General features: G+C 37.1%; 1 protein-coding gene and 1 long non-coding RNA gene across 5 annotated transcripts in view; one reads left to right on the top strand and one right to left on the bottom strand.

Annotated features, from left to right (window-relative positions):
• KCNQ1 (potassium voltage-gated channel subfamily Q member 1) overlaps positions 1-24,686 on the top strand; it is a 382,970-nt gene that overhangs the window by 147,691 nt on the left and 210,593 nt on the right. The window lies entirely within an intron of this gene.
• LOC112542949 (uncharacterized) lies at positions 7,111-22,492 on the bottom strand. 2 transcript variants are annotated; one of them, XR_003086457.2, is made up of 3 exons: positions 22,348-22,492; positions 22,148-22,232; positions 7,111-7,623 (listed from the first exon to the last, which is right to left on the bottom strand). It is a non-coding gene; the product is annotated as an uncharacterized LOC112542949 (long non-coding RNA). The 2 variants fall into 2 exon arrangements; XR_003086458.2 differs by having other exon boundaries at positions 22,399-22,492.

Raw genomic sequence — 24,686 nt, 5'->3', positions numbered from 1 at the left:
TTCAGCCTGGCCGACACCACTGGAACTCCCTGAGAGTCTTCCATGCAAATGTCAACCAGGTTTGACTCTGGTTAGTTGCTGAGCCTGCTGCCAGCTGCTGAGATAGTATAAATTATCTCTGGCTTTTGGGTGATCATGGTGTATGTGCACCTGCTGGTTACTTTCTTGTTTTTAATTTATAAAATAGATGTTAGTTACAGAGATGGGGTCAGCTGGCATCCATATTTACATTGCTATACCGTGAAATAATTTAGCATTTTATACACAAGCTACTTTAGATTGGAAAGGAAAGCTAAAGATGTAGAACTGCTGTGCGTCTAACTTGTGTGCAGCTGGTTCTTCTGGCAGGGCTTTCATTTTTTATGTAAAAGTTGAAAGAATAGTTGATAATTAATGGTGCCATCCCCTCGCTATACTTCTTTATAAATTCATGCTAATAAATGGTATCAGGTATATATGAGTGATTGATAGTGAGTGAACAATATGAAAGCAACGTTTTTAAAATATATGAAATGCCGTCTCTCATACCATGCAAGAAAACTATAGTTCCTTTTATTATTTACTTATTGATTGCCATTTTCTAACTGAGGTTCTCTGATACATAAACATTCCTAAAAGTGTAATGCAAAACAAGAAAACCTACAGTACACCAATATACTATTCAGAACAAATTGTGCAATAGTACTAAAATATTGATAGATTTATCCCACATAGATGGACTCATATCAGTATGGGTAGCTCTTAAAACTTTAAAAGGGAAACCACCACCATCATCCTCAAAATTTCTTTCAACCTTAGCAGGGGAAAAAACCTTTACAAGGTTGGAAGTGTTAAGCTGACTGAGAGGGTAGCTTGACCACATGTTCGCTTACGCATAGAATAACATTACACAAATACCTACAGTACTCGTATATTTAAGAGCTTTAAGATCCAAGTAGTTGTTTGATAACTTGTTTCAAATTCTTTAAATGGAGTAATTGGGCTATTTTTGCATAGCTGGACTTGTGATGAATTCGAAGTACAGGATATAGTGTGAAAAATGGAAAGCATCTGTCAAGGTGATTCACACAAATAGGTTATGATTCAGAGAAGATACCATGCGGTCAGGTCTAAAACATGGCCTCGTTGTGGTACTTTGATCTTACGAATAGATCTTCATATGACTGGAGAAATACCTAAATACAGTGGTGTATTTAGCCATTTCATAATTTACTTTTTATTTTATTTGTATGCTGCCTATTCCCTCAAGGCTTTGGGTGGCTTACAGGGGAAAAAAAAGTCAAAGAGCTTTAAAAAAAAACCTTCAAAAATAATATATAAACCCACAGATGGCACTATGTGCATGAAGTTACCTTGCTGAATATTGTAGGGTTGTGTGGTTTTTTTGCTAAGAACTTTGTAGGTAGCTTCTTGAAGATTGGATGGTAGCAATGGATATTTCTCCACAATTATATCCAGTTGTTTTTTTATTATTCAATCCCTTGTTAGCCTGATATTTGTGTACATATCTTGTATGTGTTATGGTCCTTTGAGGCAACTCCTAGTGACTATATGGACAAGTTCATGCAGTTTTCTTGGCAACGTTTATGAAAGTGAGTAGCCCAAGGACACTCCTAAGGGAGGACTAGAATTCAGATTTCTCAATACCTAATTCATCACCTTTAACCACTACACCAAATTTTCTCTCATAATGTATCTTAAGGAGATACAAAATCAGCTGTCCTGGGACCACAGTGACCCAGCCATTCCAGGCCTGAAGCAGACTTGTCTAGTCCAAATAATATCTCTAGAACTTAGTAAATGATTAACTTCAGAAAAAAATCTGAGGAAAGGGGAAGGGGAATCACATGGTTTTAGGAGGAAGAAAATGCTCCAGAGTTTTCCAGAAAGTTCCATTCCCAGAATAGTAGGCTTGCAGATACCTAGTATAATTTCTTATTGCTGTCATGTTATGGAAGTGCAAGTGAAAAAACTATGGCTGTGCTAAATTCCCAGATAACAAATGTCTAGGGAATAAAGAACCTTAATACTGGCAGGTTGTTTTGTTTTGTTTTTCTGGTATTCTTGCCAAACACTTGTATTTTTTGTTACAATATTACAGCCTAAAAATAGTTTCCTTAAGGAAGACTGAAAAACAAAACAATAAATGCCTCCTTTATCTTGGAAATATATTCCCAAATCATATTTTGGCCTGGTTCAATAAACAACATTAGCAAATGAATTTTTAGGTGGTTCAGACTTAAGCTACTGAATTGGGATCAGAATCCACAGGGGGAAAATGCAAACGCAGCTGGAATCTGAGTCCCACATGTTCTATTTTAATAATCATTTGGAGTGCACTCTCTGCCCGTGGACTTAGGCTTGACTTAAACTTCTTTGATGTTACCTAAAGGGCATACAGCTGGATGGAAAGCAATTTCCCCTCCAGTGTGTCTTTTCCATATACAGATACCTTATTTTTAAAAAAGCATATGAAATGAATGTCAGGGAAATTAAAACTGGGAAGGGAAGGGGAGGGAGGGAGGGAGGGAGGGAAGGAGGGAAGGTCCAAGCATGTATACCAGTGAGGCTTCAGAATCCATACAGTGACTGAATCATCTACTGTATTTAGGGAACTGCTATGGATTTGGCACAATTCACCATAAAATTCTGCAACACAAGTTGCACCGAAATAAATGGAAATACAGTGGTGTTACCATATCTTTGTGCAGCTCCCATTTATTTTAGGGAGGTTTGTGCAGAGGAGACTCTTAGAGTAATTTTTCCCCAACTGCTACTCTGCTAATCTGTTGGGATGGGAAACTTCAGAATTCCCAGCCACCATGGCTGAAGGGAATTCTAGGGATAGGAGATCTAACACATCTGGGACATCAGCAGGTTGCAAAAGGGGGTCTTCCTGGCTTGTGCAACACTATGTGTTCATTGTTGGGGTACTGCATATGCTATTCCTTTTCCAGTACATTTGCTAAACTCTGTTTCTAAGCTGATTTGTTCTTCATAATTGTTGATGTGCTTTGATAGTTTAAGACACCTTTGCTCATCATAATTAAACCTGATTTGGTTCTGCCTCTAATCTTTGCCTTTCCATTTTGGAATTAATAAATATTTTAGGAACAAGAGTCAAATCTTTTATTGCATGCTTCTAACCTCCTCCACTGTCAATTCATAATTAATTTTTTTTTTAACTTTCTGAATGCCCATAGTAATACTACTCAACACCAAGAAATGTGTATGATAAAGAGCCATGCTTTGTATTTCTTGATTATTGATGTTGCTGTTTGGTCAGATTACCCAAATCTATATAAAGCTTTATTGATACATTAATAATTCTCTATGACTGAGCCATTCAGAGGCCCAAGAATGAATGAGAATAGTGACTGGTGAATATCTGCTTAGAAAAAGATCTGTTACAAATGCATGGTTTAAACATAAGTCTGTTTGAAGGTACCCTTGGCAAGGAATGAATTTAAATATGAAAGCATGATTGATTTCATTGTTTATGATGAAAGATTGAAAAAATGAGTGAAGAATACAAAAGTGATGAGAGATTCTAGATGTGAAGCAGACTATTTGTTATAGTGTCAAAGGAATATGTATCTATGAGTTTATGAAAAGAAATCCGCAATGTAGTCAGCTCATCTCTGTTTTCACCCAAAAGTGGTTAAGGCTTGCTCTGAATCCTGTTGCTGTTTTATGCCATCTGAGTGCATGCAAACACATGTTCTCTCCTAATCAAAGATCCTCTTTCAGTCAGCGTTTAAGCAGCAGCTAAAAGAAGATGCACTGGATTGTAAAATGCCTGGCAGCAGGTATTAAGAACTGAGTTAGAGCAGCTGCCCCTGTACAAAAACACAGGTGTTTGAAAGTTGTATGCAGTTTTATTCTGTCATATCCTTGTATATTAAACTAATATATATTGCTTGATATATGTAGTATGTATAGAGGTCTTGTAAATTAATCTTGATAAATTAACCTTGTCTATATTAACTTAATGGATTATACTGCACATTCCACAAACACGCAAATGCTTTTGGAAGGAGAATTTTTGGCCTTTTCCTAATCACTACAGGCCACTTTTTCTTCTGGCTGTTCTGGGATCCATAGCAAAAATTTAGGAGGAGGAGAGCTAAAAAAAGAGAGGAAACTCAGGAAAGAGTGGGCATGGGCAGTTTATGAAAGCAGAAGCTCTATTTAGAGAACAAATCCACTAAAGAAAGGAATGTACACAGTTTAAAAATAAGAGCAATTTAAATCAGAGGTATTTAACATATAGCAGGATCATGTCACTGGTAGAGCCTCAATGTTTCAAGCTCCCAGCTCTTTGAGATTCACATATTAAGTGCAGAAAGGCAGTCAATATATCTGGAACTGAAGGTGAGCTACAACCCAGAGTAACCTGCATTCCAGTTCTTTCTATTAGTTGGATAAAGTTGTATAAACATCCCCACTGCAGATATCCATGCTCAGTGCATAGTCATTTTTAATAAGCCCAGCAATGTGGTCCTTTTAGCTATTCAACATGGAAAAACACAGAAAATGATTAACTTAAGTGTAGTTCCCAGTTTTTTTCCCAGACAGCTCCTAGAGTTGAGCAAGATCTCTTCTTCCTCTCACTGAAGTCTTTAGAGTATTTAAGTTTCTAGTTTTTAAATGCTCACACATACAGCTTTTCATGTTTTTTAAATTTCTGTTGTAAGCCAACTAGACCCATTGGGAATGGACAAGTATAAATTTTATTAAATAAATAATGGTCTCTGGCTCATCCTTATCCTTATCCAATCAATCTTAACCTTTCAGATAGATTGGAACTGCAACTCTCAGATATATATACTAGTCTGCTTAAAAATTCTGGTAGCTGTCATCCCAAAGTATTGGAGGACAAGGATGTTTAGGTTATAGCTGTGCACTTCTCAGAACTGAGCACATGAAAGGACAAGGATGAATAGATCTTAGCTTCCCATATTTTCTTGGCATGGGGAATGACACTGGATTGTAGAAGTACATTTAAAAAAAACACAGTATTAAGGGATACTTTGAGAAGCAGTTGGCAGGTAAGAAGGGTTTTATCATCCTTCCTCTAGCTCAAGGGTAGCAATATGGCATCCAGCATTTTTCCCAGGTTACCTCCCTTGGTATCACCAGGGTTTCTAATTCACCTAATTTTAAAAAAGTATTTTAATATTAAAAAATAAATAGGAAGCTGACATGTTGGAAGCATATTACCACCATCCTTACTCACATTAATGTCTTCACATAGGTATCACTGTATCAGTCCTTCCAGACTAAGTCATGTAGGCCAATACTACTTTTATTGTAACATTATGGTAACAAAATCTTGCAAGTCTGAACGTGTATCCCCCCTCCCTCCCTCCCTTTAACTTTGTGCAAACTAGGGATGGGCTTGTGTGAGACATTTACACATGCCACATTCCTGCCCCAGGCTCAGGTTTCATTTGTCTGACCATTGCCTTGACAGTACCTCTTCCTCCTGTTCCTCAAGGTGATTTCCCCTTCCCTCTACACGTTGGGATGAAAAAGAGCATCCTGAGGCTAATTTGCCTTCTGATAGTTGATTATTTTGTGACTGACAATATGTACGCATTTTGTGATTAGCAAAATTTGTATGAGAGCCATTTTGTGAGTGCAACAATATGAAGAATGCAACTGTGTGAAGAATGATTTGGGGGAACATCCACCTGGTATGTTAGGCTGAATATCTTTGTTCCTACTACTCCTTTTTTCTTTACTACCACCATCACTCTATGCCTGTTCCCATTACTGGGTCCTTTGATATAGCTCAACATATAAAGAATTACAAAGTAAAACTATTTTGGGACAGATCTCAACAAGCCATTGCTCTGTGTATCTTTAATTTAATGTTTTTGATTAAATGAAAATGAAACATGTACCCAGATCTTTTCCTGTCCCATTGCAAGCATTTTTTGTAAAGGCGAGATGTTTTAACCAGTACAGAAAGACATTCTATGTAAAAGTTATTTTGATTTCCTCCCACTTTTTAGCCCGTTTTCCTTCTTTTTTTTTCCTTAACTTGATGAAACAGATGTTAGTGAATGTGAAAAATAAAACAACCCTGCTGATAAATCTTATAAGAGATAACAAAAGCCTCCCACATAAACTTGCTACTAGAATGAGGGCTAACTGGCTTATAACAGTCCTTGGCCTTTCCTTGGGAGAGTCAGAAGCAGGGCCAAATTGTGATGACAAACTGTGCTGTGGTTTTGTAAAAACTGCAAACAGCAGCTGCAGACCTACCAAACTGGATGTGTGCTTTTCTGGTTTGGTAACAAAATCCAGATTTCTTTTCTTGTATTTTTTTTTAGTTGAAGAGGAGATTGAACAACATAGAGGTCTTTTGTATATGTTCTCTGAAGTAACATCTTTTAATTTGCTAAAACAAAATAACAATTCAAACATTTTTGTGGAGCATTAACTTTTTATTTCTAATGCCTGTTAGAATATTTTACTGGTTCTGGTGGGATTACTTTGGTGGAACAGAAACACATTTTGATTTTCCATTTTGAATTTCCATTTCCATGCGTGGCTGTGTGGAAATCCTGTTTCCCACATCCATTCTCAGTTATTTTATTTCCCATATGCTGAAAGATTGTATCTTAAGAATATTGCTACTAATGGCTGAAATATATATTTTTTGCAAAAAATCTACCTTTTAATTAGCATATCTTCATTAAAAGCCTTAGCGGTACTCTACTAAGAATCTTTGATGCAGAATGCTGAGGCAGTAGTAATAAGTTCTTTTATTCTTAAAAGTCTAGGGGAAGTCCAACATTAAGTAATTCTCTGATTTACTGGCTTAGACTACCAGCATCAGGGTTTATCATAGGGTTTATCATAGCACTGGGCAAAGCAAATTCCTCTGGGTTAAGACACTGGCTTTCACACATCTCAGATTCCCATATATGTATTTGCTGTTAGCCTGTGTTTTCCTTAAAGGGTCTAATGTGGAGGCTAAGGCATTCTCAAGGCTTAACTTACTTGCTGTGTGGTGAATCCTGCCTGTGTTCTCGGTTTCAAACCTATGATCCTACTCAAGCAGGTAAAAGTATATTAGCCAACCTGGAATGGCTTTCTTGATGTATGTGTGACTATTACTTTCCCTTGTTCTTCTGTTTACTTCCAGATAAACTCAGTTTTACACCTGGATATTTGGCTAAATTGTTTTAAAAAGTGTCTCACTTAACTCTTTTTGATAGGGAAGAGTGCATGGCTAAAAATCTGTCCATAGCATTTGTTTTAAAAAGTGTCTCACTTAACTCAGTTTTACACCTGGATATTTGGCTAAATTGTTTTAAAAAGTGTCTCACTTAACTCTTTCTGACAGGAAGGAGTGCATGGCTAAAAATCTGTCCATAGCATTTTCCAAAGCTTTTTATTTTGTGTTGTTTTTTAGATTTCAATAAGAAGATCTGAAGTGCTTTCCAATTTTATATTTTCCTCTTTTGGGTGGATAGAAGGGATGATGTCTTATTAATAAGGCTCAGAAGGTATTAAAATAGCTGCTGTAGGTGTTGAGGCAAGGATTAACCTTCCATGGCAGCCAGCTGTTCATATGCAGGAACTGGACCATCATCCTCCCTTCTAGACCTGTAACAAACACGCAGTTATTTTAGGAAGCTGGCATATCTTACCTTCCCATTTTCCCATTATAATGCTATAAAGTACATTACATATTAGGCTGTTGTGACTAAATGGAAGACTGCATGATGTAACTGGATCAAATAATGCTTTTGTGTGAGTGTGTGTCTTCCATGAACAATCACATTTAAATCAATAATCTCTCCCAGATTTATTACGTTCCTCGGGGGCTAGAATTTGCTTGGATTTCTTAAAAAAGAAATGCAATGATAAAAAATATCGCAAAATTCATTAAAAGAAATGGAATTCCTGGAAATTATTGGTGATCAACTGTCCAAAATTTATCTGATGCTTCCCCCCCCCCAACAATTAATGTATTGTGTTTGCTGTTTGTTGTGCAGTGGATACTTTTAGCCTCAGACAAAGATCTACCTTTGAAGCTTTTTGTGTTTATTAAAATGTCTTACATGTTATATATTTATTGAATTGCCCACAATTCACTTTGGCAGAAACTCATTTTATAGTCAATAGGTCTTGGAAAAATTCAACCAGGGAATTAATTGGGATTGATCTGAGTTGTTTTCCTCTATGAACTTTGCAGACTTGCATTTAAATGTTTATTCCCACTATTGCTAGTAGAAACAATAACTGTGGAAATGGTAAAATTCCACTTGGATCACTTAATATTATTGCCCGTTCTTATCTTACTTGAGACACTGTGTCTATTATTTACTTGAACTGTTCTTTCCTTAATTTCATCCAGTTATGTCTAGACAGCATCTGTGAGTCTTGCCAAATATTCACCCCTTCATGTTTAACATATAACCTGAATGGTCTGTGATAGCACTGGTCAAAGTTTATAAACTCATGTCCTCCTAAGCATGCACATATCTGACCCCAAGCCGGAACTACTTTGTCCCAATTTCATTTCTTTGTTTAATTTACTTTCTAATATAGCCCATGGTCATCAATAATCTCTCCCTTTTTTTTAGAATTACAACTTTTTACTTCTGTTATTATATAGGAAGTAGGGGTTGCTGATATGAGCAACTAGGAATTTGCTAATGTGTATCAGTGTTTACCTTTCTCAGTATTTAAAAGGTTACCTCCCAAATTACTTATTTTGCTCTCCATTACAAAATTACAAAATGTTACTGGTGGGTATAACAATGGTTATTAAGTGGGAAAAGATTTGAACAATTCGAGGCAAAACTTGTTACCCTCAGCAAATTATATTTTGCTTACATTAAGACATTTAAAGCTGTGCTGTAGCCAAAACAGTTAAAAATCTAGGTATTTGTCTAATTTACAGTTACTGAGACAATAACTGAGTTGTAATTCAAGTGATACAGTTAGAACTATAGGTCTTGTTGAACTGGTTTTGTGAAGATATCCCTTGCTGAGTAACACATACTGCTTTTTTCCTGGTTGTTACCAAGGCTGTAGTTTGATGATAGTTAGGATGGTTTACAAGCAACGCGGGACTGATGGGATGTAAGTAGAACTAGTATAGCTTCCATTGTCTGCAAAGAGACCCTGGAATGAAGTACCTTCATGTGGGAGACTCCTGCTGCTTGTGGATCAATGGAATGAATGTCTGCAACTTGTAATGTATAGCTTTGGAAAATAGGTTGAAAATTGTTGGAAGAGGCAGTGGTTTAATCTACCCTTTTTGAAACTCATACAGAAGAACAGGATTGAATGGTAATTCTAAAATTGCTTTTTACCATCTACTCCAGCATTTCTCAACCTTGTCTACTTTAAGATGCATGGATTTCAACTTCCAGGATTCCCTAGACAACATGCTGGCTGGGGAATTCTGGGAGTTGAAGACCACACTTCTTAAAGCTGCCAAGGTTGAGAAACACTGATCTACCCTATTTCCATTCTGAGGTGATGATTGAGATGAACAAGGTCCGTGTGCTTCCAGATGGAGCACTACTAACAATGCTAAGCCAAAAGCATTGGACAATTCCGGCTTTTCCCTTAGTCTTTTTTTTTTTTTTTTGCCCCTTGAAAAGAAGAAAGATTACAGAAAATGTGAGATTTTGCAAATGGAAAATTATGCCTCAGTTGCCCCCCCCATTAAAAAAAAATTCCATGAGTTCATCTGAGGAGGCAAGATATTTTCTGCCTCTTTTATGAGGCAGTGAGGCAGGTGACATCCATTTTGGGGATGCTGATAAAATGCAACAAATCATCAGGTATTTACTTCTACTCTAAAGAAATATTGTTTAGATTTATTGTCCTAGTATCCTGCTTATCGTGCAGTATCCACTGGCTTTGCATGATGAACAGCTCTCTGAATCAGTGGCACGAGTTATGATATTCGCTGAAACTTGCAATCCTTGAGGATCAGTGAGAGTAAGCGTAAGACGTAATGCCAGTGTGAAAGAAAAATCCCATCCCTCAAATAGTTTAAATTTAAAAATTAATTAATTTTAAAAATTGAAAAGCAGGAGTGGAAACCCTAAGTTTGATTCAGCACAGCTCTTCTTAAGGTCTTGGGAAACACTGGAACAATATATAATACAGAGAAAGAAGAGTTTGGAAGTTTCAAAAGTCAAGAGTTAACTCGAAGGTTCTACAGAGAATTTCCGCAAAAGGAATGGAGTCTTTCTTAACTTCAGCATTTTTTTTTCATGGCTATTAGGAGACAGAATGTATGTTTAGTATTGATTTTTGTTCCAATTGTTCAGTCTCCCAGACATGCCGAGGGATGCAGAGCCCTGGTGGTGTTGGAAAGAGGGTATCTTTTGCTAACCTCGGGTGAATGAAAGAACATGGTACAGTTTTCTTTTTGTCTTGAATCCAAGTACTGGCTGAAACGGCTCATCATAATTAGAAGCTTCTTAGCAGCTGCGGATAACCTTGAAGCTTGCACCGAGTCCTTTTTATTACCCTTGGCTCTCTGCTGCACTGTAAATAACGTCTCATTAAAAAATGAAAAGCTTTGTCTTCCAGCATTAACTTTACAAAAAGGTTACACTCTACATCCTGAAATGTATCTCTGGCTGAACCCAGTACTTCTCCTTCCCTCCGCTCCACTTAAAAAAATAGAGGAATTTGTCAAAAGCTTTTAGTAGAATGGCTGTATTTGGCTTAGCTGCAGTCAGCACCAATACTTAAGAACAGTAATGTTTCTGGAGGGGAAAAAAATTAGAAAGTGATTGAAATAAGAGTGAAGAGGAAATATTTATTCAGGAAAAAGTGCAAGTCTGCAATGGCTGAGCACATGTTGGAACACGTAAGTGAGTCATTGTTGCTCGTTACCACTTGCTTCCAGTGAGCAAAAAATGTGATCAGCCCTGCACATTTTCAAACTCTCCTTTTCTGAAAAGAAAGTATAGTAGATGAACGTTACTAGGAGAAATCATATGAGAACAATTGCTTTTCAGCTATAAACAGGAAGGAATGTTTTTATAGGTTCCTGCATTCCTGAACACTACATAGCCATGTCTTTAATTCATACAAAAGATTGCATTGGATTACATCAAAAGCCCACCTAACCTGGCCCTCTCCTGCCACATGAGCAACCAGATCTTTGTACAAATAAGAAACACAGGAATACCCTCCTACTAATGATCCTAGCTACAAGTACTGACTGACAGAGGGTAACTACTACTGAAGGGAACATATCTCCAGCATAACTAGTAGCCTTAAATGACCTTATTATACAAATGAACCTACAAATAGTGTGCTGTAAGTATGTGCCAATCCTTCTTTCAGCTAGCATGTTTGTTTATGGCACTGAAAAACTGACCAAGGCTTGACTGCAGGGCCCTTTATGTTTTTGCTGTCTCTTTACAGGAGCCCTTTACAACATATGGCTCACAGGTCACGTGACCCACCTTAGCTGCCTTGTGTGGCCCACCAATGTTTTTTAGGAAGGCAGTGAATTCACCGCCACCATGCATTGCCAGCTGCCTCAAAAGACACCCTGCCAAGCACCTCTGGGCCTCACCAACGCTGCCAGGTCCATCAGTGCTGCCATTCCACTAGCCACCGAACAGCTGATGGGCACACCAGCCATTCCTTTGTGGCCCACAATTATTTTTAGTCTATCAGCGTGGCCCTTTGCCCTCAGCGGGTTGTACAGGCCTGCTTTAGAGCTTCCTTTTTACTTAGGCATACCCAGCTTATGCCCATGCATTTTAGCACTGCTTTAGTGCTTTTTGACCTTCAAAACTCGTTCTTTCGTCATCATCTCCCTGGAACAAATAGGTGTGCTCCAGGATAATTCTGATGCAGGCTTGGGCAAGCCTCAATTTCAGAGCCCTGTGGAACTTGCCAACCAGGCACTGTGGTCTTTTGGGCCTTGGATTAAATCCTTATCCTTTTTCCTTTTGTGTTTTTCATGAGATGAAAAACTTAGAAGTTTTATTTTGCACCTGTGGTTCGCAAGGTATGGTTGGTAGACCTGCCTGAACCTGCCATGGACGTTTATATCCTCTCATAGTGGAATTCAAGCAGTTTCCTTAGAGTTTCCCCTTTATTAGGATGATAATTGCTTTGGAGGCTGCCTTTAGAATAAGGGTTCATATTGTATAAATTAAAGTAGTTACAAAGCTTCAGTGGAAAATACTGAAGTGCTTTATTTGAATGTAATAGTTTGGCATTAATTTCATCACTTGGTCCTTTTCTTCAAAATGTTTGCAGGGAACTATCTCTTTGGAAACATACACCAATAGAACAATAGTATAATAATTGAAATGATGTTTTAATAATGGAAAGCAAAGCACAGAGGTAAATGAAGAGTTTTTTTAAAGGTACTTTGCTATCTGATTTTCAGGACAGAATAAGAAGGCATTATTTTAGTACGTTTTCAAAGGGTTTTTACTATGCTATTTCAAGGTTTATTGTTGTATTGTTTAATGTTTAATGTTCATGACTTTAACAGTGATGGTAATGGTGCGAGCACTATTTTGTCAACCAGAATATAAACTGAATATCTCCAACGTAGTAAGTTATGTGCCAAATCAGTTCTTACTCAGAGAAGTACAAAGCAAAATTAATGGTGAATCATTATACCCTTTCTTTTCTGCTTAATGCAATTGAGTACCTTGTGTATTTTTCAAAGAAGCAGGAACAAAAGTTTACAAATAGATAATTGGGGGGACAGCTTTGTAACTGGGCCATTAAGGCCTACATTACAACGTAACTTAGAGATTTGGATTAACTGTACTGGAACATGAAACTCAGGTATCAGTCTGTGTTTTTGCAATTTCCTGTGTGGTGTGGATTTCTACATGTATTTCCTGTGAAATATCTGACGTGCCTCACAGTTGCTACAGTACTGGTGGCTTACTGAAGCTTCTTTTCTCCATCACATTATATTCTGTGTTACTATATATATATGAATGAATGAATGAATGAATGAATGAATGAATGAATGAATGAATGAATGAATGTATATGGCTGCCCAACTCAACACACGGTGACTCTGGGTGGCTTACAGAAATCAGACCCCAAATACAAAACCCAGTACACCCCCCGCCCCCAGGTATTGCATAGTAGTGGTTACTGGTATTACAGTGTAGGGCCTCCCACAGTGCCAATTTTATTGGAACCTTAACACACAATGTTACTAAACAGACTTATGCATTCCCGGAGTCCACAAATTTATTAAATAATACCCGAAATGAGTGGTATACAAGACAACCAAATAATAAACAGTTGACAATTTGTGGAGAATTTAGCACAAAGTATATTGGAGGCTAACAACATATAAGACAATCAAATAAAAAGTAATTTATAATCTATGGGAAGTTAACACTGTTCCATTCAGTGAAGGAAAGATGACATTCAAAGAGTAGCACATTAAATTCAATCAAACAAAGATAAAATAGGAGTTCAAAGAGTTGCAGGGGAAGGGACTAGGTGGGTTCAAGAAGAGATTCACTTTTTACAGGGTTCCGCTGTAATTGGAGAAGGCAAAAAGAGAAAAACAGAGATTCTTGCCACAACAGAGAAAACCAACATTTTTAGGTCTCCTGACATGGCAAAGAAAGAGAAATGTACAAGATGTAGCATATCCCCATGTGTGCACACACACACACATAGAACTGTTAAGGGGCTTTCTTGAGAATGGAGGGGCATAAAATAGAAATCAAAGAGGGAAAGAAAATGAAGAAGAATAACTTTTCCTATGCAACAGTGCACTCCATTGAGATACATTTCTGCTTCGCAAAGATTGATGTCAGATAAATTCTCCAATAATCAGATAAAGGAAAATAGGGGGTTCCTATCAGTATCTGCTCAGCATTACTCTTTGGATGGGTTCTTCTGGAGGTAGGGATTCAAACCATTTCAACAGGTGGGCATTATCATCATTAGTGTGAAAATTCACACTCACACTTAGCAGAGGTGCTTCACAAACCCTGACAATGTTTCCAGAGTCTAGGAAGGCAATCTACTGGAAGGCTTAAGTTCAGCTCCTGTAAGGCCCAGCATGTTTTATCCATCCCAAAGTTTAATGTTGTAAACGTGAAATGTTGTATTAATGGTAAACTGTCTTGAGTCCTTGGCAGATTCAGCAGTACATAAATATAATAAATAAAGTATAGCATGCCAGCCAGTCCATTATGTAATGGTAATAATAAACGAATCATGTGAACAACAGCTGTGAATGTCTGATAATGACATTCAGTATCCAAAATGTGATGGAAGTTCAAGCACCATTAAATTACCCTGCATCTTCAAACTTTCCTGTCTTAGACACTTCTAGTTTCTGTCTGCATCTCTCAGAGGCATATTTGAGGCATGGAAGCCTGGTTTAAAGGTGGCCCTTTAAGTGAAGGTATATATACAGTATATAAATAACCAGTGCTCTCTGCCTAAAGACTTTCATCCAGGTAGCCATTACGGGTAGCACTGGCTGGAAAGCATTTTGCCCAGCAACAGTAGCTGAGAGGCAACTGGCCCTTAGTCATCCCACCATAAGCCACTTTCTCCATATACTTTTTTTTCCTTCAAATTATTGCTCCCCAGTGAATGCGAGGGTCTTCTTTTTCAGTTGCACAATCTCTTTCACTTTTAACAAGTCACTAAGAGGAGAGAGACATGGTTGCTATTCCTGTATCAGAGATGGTTATCCCCAGTATCTCTTAATAGCCTAGAAAATTGCATTTTCCAGCATTAGCTGAATTGATTTCTGTTGGGGTAGATCCTAGGAAAAGATTGAAATGTGATAAATTTGTCTATAGAATTCTTACTCCAGATTCCTTCCCTTTGTTCCCAGAAAAATAATTTCTCAAATAAATTGATCATACTTTGTTTATAAGAAAGCATGGAAGAAGCACTGTTTCTTTTTTCTTGTAAGAAATTCTAGTAATGTTTAAAAACTAGTTTTAAGTGTAGCATTTATTATATAACTTATTTAGTATTTATTATTTAACTTATCAGTCTTCATCTTTACTACATACTGTCATACTAAATAGCAAATTAATTGGTTATGATTTTATGATTTTTTTTTACATGAAGAGGGAAACATAATTTGAAGAATGCTACGTATCATTCTCTAAGTGAAAAAAAAAATGTTTACTTGGCCATTGTACTAAAGGTATTTAATTTAAGTATGTGAAAAAGATTGTTTAAATATTTTTTAAGCCTTAGCTGTTTTTAGTGCTTATCCTTTAGTGCTGAGTTAATAACTTGTTTCATATAAATAGGGTTCATATAACTTAGCTGTACAAAATTTCATTGAGCTTACTTTAAATCAACCATTAATTAACTAATGGTTAATCAATTGCTTTTTCTTGTGTGAATAATTAGGATTGTTTCATATTATAGAAAATCACATTTGGCAGTCCATAAGATTTCTCATATCTGGACTAATCATCCAGATGGCAGATGAAGTGTCTCATCAGCTTTATCTAGAGCTTTCTGAGCCTGTTGTGTCCTGCACAAAGCATAATCAGTTGCTCTGTTGAGGTGTGTGTGTATACTATATGACTTGATTGTGTGTGTGTGTCACACCTGTATTCAAGGCCCAATCATAGAATTATGATTTTGTGATCCATAAAACACTGCATGATGCCATTGATAGATGTGAATGTTCGGTAATCATAATATGATGGGGTTTTGCATAATTCCAAAGAGATGGTGTAAGGAACCCATCTGTTGATAAGGCACAGCAATGCTTCCTATGGATGAGAGGACTGAATAGACCATAACTTTCCTTTTCCCCTCCTGATATTAATTTTCAACATTAAATTATTTTCAGACAGTACTTTAACCCATACAGCTAGTAATCTGCTTTGACATTCAACTTTAAGTTCATTAGAAATGTCAGGCCAAGTACTAGCTATTTTTCTGATTTATTGGCTAGATTTGAGAAATGGGGCATATTGCTTGTTTGGAAAAACACAACAGCTAGCCTCCCTAAGGGGATGGGTTTTACTTATCTTCACCTCCTATAAAACTATTGCTCCAGAAAGAATAGGAGAAACAGAAGAAAGGACTACCTAGTAACATCTAAGCAAGAGATCAACATCTCTGCTTTCTCTCTCTCCAATGGTTCTCTCTGGAATAAACTCTGCATATGTCCCAACATTCTGCACAAGTAGCAAAATATAAATAACTTAGTTAGGCTTACCTTCTTTAATTCTTCTTGTTTAGAATTCTGTGTGAGTAATGTTGGCTTTTTAATCCTTCCTATTTTTCTCCATTCTCAAATAAACCTTCTCTTTTTCTAAATATTTAATTACGTTGTTTTAAAAGGAACTTTTCAATACAGCCTCCCTCATGTACCAGACTACATCATTACAAGGCTAGAACTTGTGTTCATGGGTTTCCACAAGAATTGTCTAGGCTGAGAAGGAAATCCCAAGCATCTTTCTTTCTGTTTCATTCCTAGAGCTAGGTTGGAGAAAAGACCTTTAGCAAAGCAGTTAAAGTATCCAGGTGGATAGACTATGATGTATCAGGATGCTCAGCCTCACTGGTTGCAACACATCGTCAGTATCAGCATCGGAAAACCCTAGAAAGAGGGGTTTGTCAGTACGGAAGAATTATTCCCACTTCCAATCCGTAAGAGGCAGCATGAAAACTAAAATTGTTGTATACCGCCCAGAGTCACCTGTGGAGAGATGGGCGGCTATATAAATTGGTTTAATAATAATTAATTAATTAATAAAATCCAAAGTTTTTTTTTCAAATAGATCTGACTCTGAAATAATAAAATAGAATTTAGAAATCGAGTCTGGCAAGTTCTGAATTACATCTGGAATCAGTAATTTTCACCTAGCTTCATATTAAGTAAAAGTAAGTATTATAATATGTCAATAGAAATCTTGTTTTGAAGCTATTTAGTAATAAACTGTGGTTCCACCTCTTTAAATTATGCTCTATGGTCTATGGGGTTTCAGAATTATTTGCGAAGTGTATTAAAGGAAGATTTAATCAACTTTTAGCACTCTTTCACAAGAGATAGGTAATCCATCTATGCAAATATTGGGAGCTAACGCTCAGTTGATACTTAAAAATAAACAGACATAATACAATAATAATTAGTCTGAAATCACTAAACCTTCTGTTTGTTAGGACCAAGCTGTTTGTTTGTCTGCTAGTTTTCTATTCCTCTTTTCCTCTAGGAACTCAGTGTAGCCTTCTCCATTTTTCCCCACGGCAACTTGTGAGGCACTTGGGCACTGAGCGATAGTGACAGGCCCACCATCATCCAGTGAGTTTTCACTGCTAAGAATGGACTGGCACCTGGGTGTTCCTGGTCCTAGTTCAACATTTTAAGTACTACACTGATCTAGCTAGGTATGTACAGAATAGTTATTGAAACAAAAAGGAGAGAGATCAACTTTAGTTACATGATGTGAAGCAGAGTCACAAATTATATATGATCATTTGAGACCGGTTCATTTCAACCTAAATTTGTATATAAAGTTTTTGGGTAATAGGCAGAGTCAGAGAGTCATGAGACACACTGAGTTGCTTCTTTCAGATGACAGATTTGGACAGGCATTCCTGCCTCTAAAGAAGCTCTTATCCAAACTCTTGAACCCTTGCTGCACTTTTAGAAGGATCACCTTTTGTCAGCCCCACCTATGCCTTGTCTAAACCTCCTTATTATCCCATGCTCCACAAACTGCTGCCAGAGTCCTGAGTTTGCAGAGGTACTTTATTCTCAAGTCATTTATCTGGTATGTAATGAACAAGTATCTTACCTTTTTAAAATAAAAAATGCAAATATTCAAATTTATTCGTAAGAATATATAAAACTGTCATTCTTAAATAAATAACTCTGTGTAATTAACAATCAATACATAAAAAATATTACAAACCCTTTGTAAACAAAACAAAAAATACAATACAATTAAAAATAATCATAATACAATAACTAAGGCACCACATGACCAACTCACAGCACAAAAACACACATATTGGGCAGCACTAATATCCTGGCCCTAATTTAGGAATGGGGCCATTCAGATCTCAGGAGGGAGTCTGTTCCACAGGGCAGAGCACCTTGACAAAGAAGACACTGGTTCCATTAAATAACACTGTTTCATGAAAGGGACTAAAAATATGTCCATCTCAGATCTGGTGGGACAGGCAGAAATCATTGATAACCAGCACCTTGAATTGCGCCCAGAAGCATACTGGGAGCCTGTGTGGCTTGGGTAACAGTGGTGTCACACGGGGCAAATCTTGGTGCGCCCAATATTGTCTGCGCTGCTGTATTCTGGACCAGCTGAAGCTTCCAAATGCTTTTCAAGAGCAGCCCCACGTAGAGCGCATTGCAGTAATCAAATTGGGAAGCAACTAAGGAATGAATGACTGCGATCAGATAGAGTTGTGCAAAGGTTCACCTAGCCATCACTGTGACTTGATGCTTGAGAAGGAGTTGTGAGTCCAAAAGGACTCCCAGATTTTGTACTAGCTCTGTCTGGAGTAGTGCTGTCCCATCAAGAGGTAAGAATAGAAAATCTACAGGTCCAGAGAGCCCCCCAACCCACAGCCACTTGGTCTTGTTGGGGTTGTGTTGCAGACTGTTCTTCTACATCCAGACTTCACTGTTTCCAGGCACTAGATAAAGGCCTTTCCAGGTGTTATCTTGTATCAACATACCATGTCTTGAAAGTCTCTATGATCTAAATATATGCTCTTTCTCATCCCATTTAATATTTTCTAACCTACTAATTGTTTTCCTCAAATGGGTCTAGTCTTCCTGTGGGCAATTCTGGTGTATATTTTAAAAGATTTTTCCTGCAGTCACTGATTATCAATAGAAAACCCTCCAGCCTGGATTCAAGTGATATGCTCCTGCTTCAGTCTACCTTTCTGTTCTGCTCACGTACAGTTAATCTCTTCTAAGCTGGAACAGTGCTCTGAATCAGTCTCAGAGCACTGCTGTTCTACCCTGTTATTCAAGTATCATCCCCAGTTTCTCATCAGGGTGGCATACAGAGGAATACAAGTTAGCAGTCCAACCATTAGCAATGATCACATAGTATCAAGTGTAATGTGTGACTGTCTATTCCAATGACTTCAGTGTCTTAAATTTGATGGTGCTTAAAAGTTTGTAAACCCTTTTGAATTTTCAATATTTCTGTATAAATATGACCTAAAACATGATATGTTCTCCACACAAGTCCTAAAACTAGATAAAGAGAACCCAATTAAACAAATGAGTTAAAAACGTACTTGTTCATTTATTCATTAAGGAAAATGTTCCAAAGCTACATATTTATGTGTAAGGAGGGGGTGTAGCTGTGAAGGTTTTAAATTATGCTCCTTCCTAGGTTATAATCTTCTTTCACTTGAAGTCAGATAAATCAATTATATATAATTGAGAAAGAACAGATTTAAACACACATCTCTACTACTATAATTTGTAATTTAAGTTAGAGGCTCCATTTAGTTGATTTCAAACTAAATTTAGTTGATATCAAGCTAAACCATATTTAGTTGGGCAATAGGCTAGTGAAGAAATGCATAAAACGTCTTATGAGAATCTTTTTATTGTTTCTCTCAGAGTCCTGCTTAATCAATATATATCATGTGTTGACAAGCAAGCCACAAGCCAAGTTTGCCCATCCATGGCTTGACCAATCTAGAGGCCTTTCATCATCTTTCAAATGAGAGGTACCATTATTGTTAAGTCAAAACTGGCATCTGAGGCAGCCTTAAGCAATGTAGGAGCCCCAATGGTATTTTGATATATGAGATGATCCTTTCCCTGGATTTCCAAATATACCTCCTGGTATATCTTTAAAAAATGAGTTTTCAAGGACATCATTCAAAGTGATTATTCAGCAAAATATCTGAGAATGCACTGAATTCATTTCACATTGGTTCACAACCGTATTCTTAGTTCATTGACCTGGATTCAGCATCTGAGGTCCTGAATTCAGACTCCACATCATCTGAACATTGGGTCCACCTTTATCAGGTTTGTACACACGTTTAGGAAGTTAAATGCTTGAACTCAAGGATTTAACTACTAGTGGTTGATTTTAAAATATATTCTTTGGGGAACACCATCTTGCATTATTAATGGCATTTTGTTTCAACCCAGGCTTTCTGATACTGTATCGCTGTAGCTAATGAGCATTTGTTTGTATAGCGTTTCTGGGTGCTGTGAGCAGCCTTTTACCCCAAAGGCTATCAGTCAAGCTGTTTTCTTCATGTTTTTATTATCAGAAGCTGAAAGGACTGAGCAACAAAATTATTATTGTCTTGTGGCAGCACTTTATCCATCCATCTGGACTGTTCTGGCAGATGTGGCTAAGGAAAATGAAGCAGGCAAGGCTACTTTCTCTAAGGCAGTGCTTCCCAAATTTTTTCCTTCATTACCCAAATTACAGGTCGTAAATGCGAGCTGACTGCCAAGCACCCAAGTTTTGTTCACATGACCACAGGGGTGCTGCAACAGGTGGAACTTCAAGGACTGGTCGTAAGTCCCTTCCTTCAGCACTATTGTAACTTTGAACGGTCACTGAATGAATGGTCGTAACCCAAGGACTACTTGTATTATAAAAACAATATCATTGAATGATCTTTATGTCATTTCAACAAATTACCATCGGTAATTTCATCGATTTTCATCTTAAAAGGAATACTTTGGGAGATTTTCGAATGTATTTTAGTATATGTGGCAAGTCATTTAAATGTCCCTGTTGTGATTGGGTAATGGGTTCATTTGTCATTACCCAAAGAAAAACCACTTTTACCCAATTTTGGGTAATCTACCCAGGTTTGGGAAGCAGTGCTGTAAGGGATAGTAGTAACATAAATGGACTGTCTGCTGTCTGAAAAGGCAATGTCTCCTTGTTAAATTTTTGAAGGTTCCCCCTTCGCTTTTTGCTGAAAGGTCCTGCCATAGATGGGAGGGAGGCAATCATTTTAGGAGGCAGAGTCTTTACCTGTGCTAATTTTGACTAAAGCATTTTTTGCAAACTTCCATGCAACTAAGAGCCTCCCCAAAAGAGGTTGCTCAAAGGGTTCTCAATAGAAAGCAGGACCTTGTCTTGGGCAGGCTGGTAAGTTGGCTCCTGGCTATGTTTCTTCACTCAAAAGTGTCAGCTAGAAGAAAAAAAAAAGATGGATCTCCTCTTATTTCTGAATTATTTCCTGATACATTGTCTTAGCTGGTTGGGTGGTGTATTTTTGTGTATTTGTCAGCTGTTGAAAAGATGAATCCCAGCTCAGAATAACCTACAAATGCAACCTTGGTTAATGTAATAAAACAAAAGTTCCTTAAGGATTAGCAGTATTGGCCACAGTGCATGTCACTGATATAGCTTATGCTATAGGAGAACAATGTAGGTTACTGGAGAGGAAGTATGTTCCAAGCTAGCTACAGATTAGGTTATTTATTTTGGGAGATTGTGTTTTGCAGCTTCTTTCCTAGTATATAGCAGGTACCTTTGTTTCCAATTTTAAGCAAAATGTTGAAATCTCAACACACAGACGTTGCTACCTTTTTATTACGAGTTCTATGATAATTTTATTTCCTAACGAAGTTGTTGTGAAGTCTGAAACTGGCAGGCATGGCTTTCATTTGCTGCTAGCAAAAGATCTGTATTGTGTGTCCAGCACTACCTCTTCCAGATTGTAACTAGATACATTTTGTGTTGTTTTACATTTCAGGCAGCTGTTCTTGATGTACAGCCAAAGAGTACATGTTCATATGCGTAACAGCTAGACAGAAATGAGGCTTGCATTGAGCCTGGCTGCCTTCACCTCACACAAAAGAACTAACTGCATTAACTATTTAGACACAAAATCATATTCTGAAAATTGTAAATATTTTGTTTCTAATTGTTTAGAGAAGCTTTGGTTCAGAATAGCATAATTTGGCAACCCTGGATGGAGTCATTTCACAGAAATTTAGCAGCAATTTTTCTTCACGTTGTTAATGATCCTTTCTTTGAGCAAATTCTCCTCCCCTGAAAAGCTGTTTCTTTGGAACGATAGCTGAATGAGATTTTTTTTTTTTAACTTTAAAGCTGCATACCTTCCCTTTCTCTTAAAGATCCAAATCTATTTTTTAAACAAACAAAAAAAATCTATTAACCTGTTACAGCAACTGCTGAGTGATCATGTTTCCCTGCCAGTACTGTAAGAGGTGGCTCTGCAGAGACTTTCACTCACAGGAAGAGCTGGGAAGACACAGAGAGATCATGATAAGAGAAAATCTGTGAATATCTAGTGCTGGAAATACAGCCATGCATTCATCAATGCCAAGAATGTGGACTCCTTGAGATTCTGCCCCACCTGGTTCACCATGTCCCAGCAAAGACTTCCAAAAAGCTTAAGAGTAGATACCTGAATTCTCTCCTCCTGCTCCTGCTCCTCCTCCTCCTCCTCCTCCTTCTGTTGTGGTTGATTTCTCAGGTTGGCAAAAGCTTGGTATGCTGATCCCCCCACCTCACCCCACCCCCAAAAAAACCAACAGAGGAAATCTGTCTGCTACTGCATACCTTTTCTTTTGTTTACCAGCAGGAGTGAACATAGAGCAAACAAACAAAACACGTCATGCTTATATTCAGCTGGTTAACCCTTTCCTGAAACATAACATATTTAGAACATTTATAATCTAAACTGGGATATTGTGCTCTTTGATCCTTTTCTGAGTCTGTAGCTCATGAATGGAAATTATTGCAAGCTTCTTTGGACTTCAGGGAGGCACCTCTTCCAATTTTCCAGTCTATCATTATTCTGAGGAAGCTTATGTTCAGAATCTGTTCTAATGTTTTGGGATACATATAACACAATTTTCATCAGGTTTTACTCAGAAGTAAGCTCTATTGGGTCTTTTGGAATGTATACTTCTATATGGCAGCCCAAAGTTTGAACTCTACCTAGATTTGCACTGCTAAAATCTTAGGTCACAATAAATCTGAATTTGACTTTGCAAATATGCAAAGCGTCTTTTATTCATTGTTGAAATAATTACAGCCATCCCTGTTTACATTTGGGATTAGGGGGAAGGCATCCCAAAGAAACCTTACTGACTTCCCAGAAGCATCTGTTCTTAGCTGAGTGCTGCTCCTCCAACAATGAATCCTCACAACTTCACTATAAACATGATGCATTAGATGGGAAGTCTTCCAGAGTAGAAGCTTGTTCCAAATGGTCTTGAACCTATTAAGGAACTGCCACCCTAATTTAGAAGTAGAGAATATCATTTTGTCCTCCTCAAAATTAGTAAGAAATCCCTTAAATCCCTTTTTCTCCTGTAAATAATTTGTAGTACCTGAGAACTGTCTTTCCCTAGATTATTTAGAATTTCTTCTGAATGTAAACAGACACTGTTTATTTGTCCTCTGTAATTTGAACATTGTGAGGGCTTATTCATTTTTTAAAAATTGTTTTATTATGAGTACTTAAAAAAAAAATCATCCTCCCTATTTTCAAATGCTCTTTTCCTTTTTGTAAAACTCTGATCAAAATTTGCCCATTGGATTAACTATGTTTGTGTGTCACACACACACACACACACACACACACTGACTTTTTTCTTTGAATTTCACTGTTCCAACAATAGCAATATCTTTTAAAAAAGAAAAGAGAGAAAAGGTGTGTGTACACACACACACACACCTTTCTCTTTTTAATTTTTTAATTTTTTAAGAAGATATAGTTATTGTTGGAACAGTGAAATTCAAAATAAGTCTACATTAGATAATGACAGTGGAATAAAGCAAAGAGAAATAACTACTAAGTATAAATAAAAAAACATGAAAAAACTTTCTAGTAACACATTCTCCCTTTCCATTTTTTTCGCCAATCATTGACTACAAGCTAGATATTTATACTTTATATTGAACATTGAAGATTATTACTAGTATCTGAGTCCTTTCATCTGTTGTTTTTAATTGGCCTCATAACTTTTTTCCTAGAAAAAAAAAGACTTTTTCTGACACAAAAGCACTGAAATGATCTGTAAGAGATGGCACAATGGCAAATAGATCACTTCAGAGCTGAAACGGAAGTGTCTCTATCAGAAACTTGTGAACTTTCTCAAAACTCTGAAATCACAATCAAAAATAAAGGTGACTCAACCATTTACATTACATGAAATGGGTTACATTACATGGGTTTCTCACAAATGTATCTGTTAACTGCTCATTAATAGGTTCCAGAAATTAAAATCCAGATTAAATTATTGAAAAAGGAATAATCACTTTAGAATAATAACGTAGAGTTATTATTTCCTTGCACTGTATTTTTCCAACACATTATTGTATAATTTATTCTACTATAAATGATAGTTTAAGATGAAAGAATAGTGAGTTTAGCAAATACCTTGTGTGATATTTTCTTAATGAGATAAGATACCAGTTATTGGGATAGTTCTATTTGAGAAGAAAAAGCTCGGGATAGAAATGCATGATCGGCAGTGCTTGATTCAGAACTTTGAGCCCTGCATTGTCTAGAACAGGTCCGGGCATGCCGTCCATTGTGGAAACACCACTTTTCAATATACATACTTCTCTTCCTACCCCTATTCTTCAACCTTGATGCCTTAATATGTTTTGGGCCAACTAACATTGGATTTTTGAATGACATCAGATGCCATCCTTCTGCTCTGAATCAAGCTCAGAAGACAG

This window comes from Python bivittatus, unplaced genomic scaffold (genome assembly GCF_059951505.1).
Source record: "Python bivittatus isolate LINGU-HERP-01145 unplaced genomic scaffold, Pbiv_v1 ctg000480_np1212, whole genome shotgun sequence".
NCBI lineage: Eukaryota > Metazoa > Chordata > Lepidosauria > Squamata > Pythonidae > Python > Python bivittatus.
Note: the sequence above shows the minus strand (reverse complement) of the source record. Positions and strands in the feature narration are given on the sequence as shown.